Here is a 5,000-nt window from a genome sequence, read left to right as displayed (position 1 = left end):
GAAAGGACCACGGTTGCCAAGGTTAGGCACCGGAATGCTTGGCCTTGGCTTGCCCTAGCAGGGCATTGCTGGGTTGGGCTCCCTTGGCCTTTTGGGCGCCTTGGACGATGTCTTGCGAAGACCATGGGCACAAGGCCATGGCATATGGTGAGGAAAGGACCACGGTTGCCAAGGTTAGGCACCGGAATGCTTGGCCTTGGCTTGCCAAAGCAGGGCATTGCTGGGTTGGGCTCCCTTGGCCTTCCGGGCGCCTTGGACACTGTCTTGGGAAGACCATGGGCACAAGGCCATGGCATATGGTGGGGAATGGACCACGGTTGCCAAGGCTAGGCATATAGAGAGGAATCGCATTTTTGCCCGGATAGGCACCGGAATGCTTGGCCTTGGCTTGCCATAGCAGGGCATTGCTGGGTTGGGCTCCCTTGGCCTTCCGGGGGCCTTGGACGCTGTCTTGGGAAGACCATGGGCACAAGGCCATGGCATATAGTGAGGAATGGACCACGGTTGGCAAGGCTAGGCATATAGAGAGGAATGGACCACGGTTGCCAAGGTTGCGCAAGTTTTGGGCATTTTTTGCCCGGATATGCCCAAGTATGCCCCGATAGGCCCGTTACGCCCCGGTATGAACGCGTATGCCCGGATAGACTCGGTATGCCTTGGGATACATGCGTATGCCCCGATAGGCTTGGTACGCCCCGATATGCGCACGTGTGCCCCAGTAGGGCTCGGTATGCCCCGGTATGTACGCGTGTGCCCCGATAGGCCCGGTATGCCCTGATAGGCCCGGTATGCCCCGATATGCACACGTGTGCCCCAATAGGGGTCGGTATGCCCCGGTAGGTACGCGTGTGCCCCGTAATGCACGTTTCGCAGATCTCCCCGCATGTCCCGCCCCTATATGTAATACTTACTTACTTACTTTCTTTCTTGCTTGCTTGCTTGCTTGCAATGGTTGGGAGTGCCCGGCATGCCCCGCTGCAGAGACCAAGGGCGCAATGACTTGGCACCGCGGATGCCGGGACTCCGGCACTTCCCGTGGCACTGATGGTTGGTTCCAAAGACAAAAGGCCGTGCAAGGCCACCGCACCGCGGATGATTTTGCTCGTGCTGGCGCCGTTGTGTGGCCAAAGAACATGCGCGAATGCTCGTGTCGGAAGGGTTGGTGTCCTGGCCCCGCGGGTGTCACGAATGCTCGGTTGCGAAGACCATGGGACCAGAGCCATGGCACGTCGGATGATGGCTCCAGCTGGCGCCCCGGCACTTTCTGTGGCATTGATGCTCGGTTTCAAAGACAAACGTGCGCAGTGCCAGGGGACCGCGGATGACTGCTCGTGCTGGCCCCGTTGGGCGGCATTGATGGTCGGTTGCAAAGAAAATGCGCGATTGCTCGTGTCGGGGCCCGGCAAGCCAAGGCCAAGCGAGCCATGGCACGTCGGATGATGGCTCCAGCTGGCGCCCCGGCACTTTCTGTGGCATTGATGCTCGGTTTCAAAGACAAACGTGCGCAGGGCCAGGGGACCGCGGATGACTGCTCGTGCTGGCCCCGTTGGGCGGCATTGATGGTCGGTTGCAAAGAAAATGCGCGATTGCTCGTGTCGGGGCCTGGCAAGCCAAGGCCAAGCGAGCCATGGCAACGCGGATGATGGCTCGCTAGTGCTGGCGCCGTGCACAGTGGCCTCGCACACTCGCCCTGCACGCTTCCCTTGCACGCAGCCTTGCACACTAGCCTCGCATGCGAGCCTTGCACCCTAGCCATGCAAACTAGCCTTGCACGGTAGCCATGCACACAAGCCGTGCACATTAGCCATGCGCACAAGCCCCGCACACTAGCCTTGCGCACAACCCTTGCACACAAGCCATGCACTCGAGCAATGCACACAAGCCTTGCACTCAAGCAATGCACACAAGCCCTGGACACTAGCCTTGCACACGGGCCTGGCACACAAGCCTTGGGCACTAGCCTTGCGCACTAGCGTTCCACATGAGCCTTGCACACTAGCCTTGGACACTAGCCTTGCACACAGGCCTTGCACACTAGGCATGCTTGGGCGAGCTGATCCCGCATCAAGTCGACGGGTCTAGGCATTCTTGGGCGCAGATCCCGCATCGTCTCGTCGCGTCTGGGCGCAAACACGTCGCGTCTCGTTGCGTCTTCAGAAGTCGTCGCTAACAGCACCTTTGGTTGCCACTGGTGGTTAGGCTGGTTGGTTGCGCAAACCCTATAGGAGGGTGGCATGCTGGTGGGCGTTTTTGCCCGGATAGGCACTAGAATGTGCAGATTTTGGGCGTTTTTGCCTGGATAGGCTAAGGAATGGGCATGCTTTGGGCGTTTTTGCCCGGATAGGCACCGGAATGCTTGGCCTTGGCTTGTCCTAGCAAGGCATTGCTGGGTTGGGCTCCCTTGGCCTTTTGGGCGCCTTGGACGATGTCTTGCGAAGACCATGGGCACAAGGCCATGGCATATGGTGAGGAAAGGACCACGGTTGCCAAGGTTAGGCACCGGAATGCTTGGCCTTGGCTTGCCAAAGCAGGGCATTGCTGGGTTGGGCTCCCTTGGCCTTCCGGGCGCCTTGGACACTGTCTTGGGAAGACCATGGGCACAAGGCCATGGCATATGGTGGGGAATGGACCACGGTTGCCAAGGCTAGGCATATAGAGAGGAATTGCATTTTTGCCCGGATAGGCACCGGAATGCTTGGCCTTGGCTTGCCATAGCAGGGCATTGCTGGGTTGGGCTCCCTTGGCCTTCCGGGGGCCTTGGACGCTGTCTTGGGAAGACCATGGGCACAAGGCCATGGCATATAGTGAGGAATGGACCACGGTTGGCAAGGCTAGGCATATAGAGAGGAATGGACCACGGTTGCCAAGGTTGCGCAAGTTTTGGGCATTTTTTGCCCGGATATGCCCAAGTATGCCCCGATAGGCCCGTTACGCCCCGGTATGAACGCGTATGCCCGGATTGACTCGGTATGCCTTGGGATACATGCGTATGCCCCGATAGGCTTGGTACGCCCCGATATGCGCACGTGTGCCCCAGTAGGGCTCGGTATGCCCCGGTATGTACGCGTGTGCCCCGATAGGCCCGGTATGCCCCGATATGCACACGTGTGCCCCAATAGGGGTCGGTATGCCCCGGTAGGTACGCGTGTGCCCCGTAATGCACGTTTCGCAGATCTCCCCGCATGTCCCGCCCCTATATGTAATACTTACTTACTTACTTTCTTTCTTGCTTGCTTGCTTGCTTGCAATGGTTGGGAGTGCCCGGCATGCCCCGCTGCAGAGACCAAGGGCGCAATGACTTGGCACCGCGGATGCCGGGACTCCGGCACTTCCCGTGGCACTGATGGTTGGTTCCAAAGACAAAAGGCCGTGCAAGGCCACCGCACCGCGGATGATTTTGCTCGTGCTGGCGCCGTTGTGTGGCCAAAGAACATGCGCGAATGCTCGTGTCGGAAGGGTTGGTGTCCTGGCCCCGCGGGTGTCACGAATGCTCGGTTGCGAAGACCATGGGACCAGAGCCATGGCACGTCGGATGATGGCTCCAGCTGGCGCCCCGGCACTTTCTGTGGCATTGATGCTCGGTTTCAAAGACAAACGTGCGCAGGGCCAGGGGACCGCGGATGACTGCTCGTGCTGGCCCCGTTGGGCGGCATTGATGGTCGGTTGCAAAGAAAATGCGCGATTGCTCGTGTCGGGGCCTGGCAAGCCAAGGCCAAGCGAGCCATGGCAACGCGGATGATGGCTCCAGCTGGCGCCCCGGCACTTTCTGTGGCATTGATGCTCGGTTTCGAAGACAAACGTGCGCAGGGCCAGGGGACCGCGGAGGACTGCTCGTGCTGGCCCCGTTGGGCGGCATTGATGGTGTGTTGCAGAGAGCATGTGCGATTGCAAGTGTCGGCCGGGTTTGGGTTCCCTTGGGCTTTCGGGTGCCTTGGACGCTGTCTTGCGAAGACCATGGGCACAAGGCCCCGTCCTGGCCCCTTGTTCGATTCGCTCTCGTCTTGCGCTTGCTTCCAAGGTCCTCCATGACCTTCCCCATGGCCTTGCTAGATCCCCCCCATGACGCATGACCTCTGTCCGTTGATTGGTTTTGAGTGCACACCATGCCCGGCTTGGCACCGTGTTGTCGCGTGAGTGGCATTTGGATCGTGCATGCTGGTGGGCTACCTGCCAATGCGCACAAGCCTTGCACACTAGCCTTGCGCACGAGCCTTGCACAAAAGCCTTGGACACAAGCCTTGCGCACAAGCCATGCGCACAAGCCTTGGACGCTAGCCTTGCACACAAGCCATGCATACAAGCCTTGCTCACAAGCCTTGGGCACTGGCCCATCGCAGTAGCCTTGCACACAAGCCTTGCGCACTAGCTTTGGGCACGAGCCTTGCGCACTTGCCTTGGGCACTAGCCTTGCACACAACCCTTGGGAACTAGCCTTGCGCACCAGCCTTGCCCACAAGCCTTGCACACCAGCCTTGCACACTAGCCTTGCATACAAGCCTTGCACACTAGCCTTGCACACAGGCCATGCTCACTAGCCTTGGGCACTAGCCTTGCACACAGACCTTGGGCACTAGCCTTGCGCACTAGCCTTGCCCACGAGCCTTGCACACTAGCCTTGCACGCAGGCCTTGCACGCTAGGCATGCTTGGGCCAGCAGCTCCCGCATCAAGTCGGCGGGTGTAGGCACGGTTGGGCGCAGATCCCGCATCGCCTCGTCGCGTCTGGGCGCAAACCCGTCGCGTCTCGTTGCGTCTTCAGAAGTCGTCGCTAACAGCACCTTTGGTTGCCACTGGTGGTTAGGCGGGTTGGTTGCGCAAACCCTATAGGAGGGTGGCATGCTGCGGGGCGCTGGAATGCGCAGGCTTAGGGCGTTTTTGCCCGGATAGGCACTGGAATGTGCTGGTTTTGGGCGTTTTTGCCTGGATAGGCTAAGGAATGGGCATGCTTTGGGCGTTTTCCCCGGATAGGCACTGGAATGGGCTGGTTTTGGGCGTTTTTGC

The sequence above is a fragment of the Tasmannia lanceolata genome, unplaced genomic scaffold (assembly GCF_043159265.1).
Source record: "Tasmannia lanceolata isolate RefF3 unplaced genomic scaffold, GAP_Taslan_0.1 ptg000194l, whole genome shotgun sequence".
NCBI lineage: Eukaryota > Viridiplantae > Streptophyta > Magnoliopsida > Canellales > Winteraceae > Tasmannia > Tasmannia lanceolata.
Note: the sequence above shows the minus strand (reverse complement) of the source record.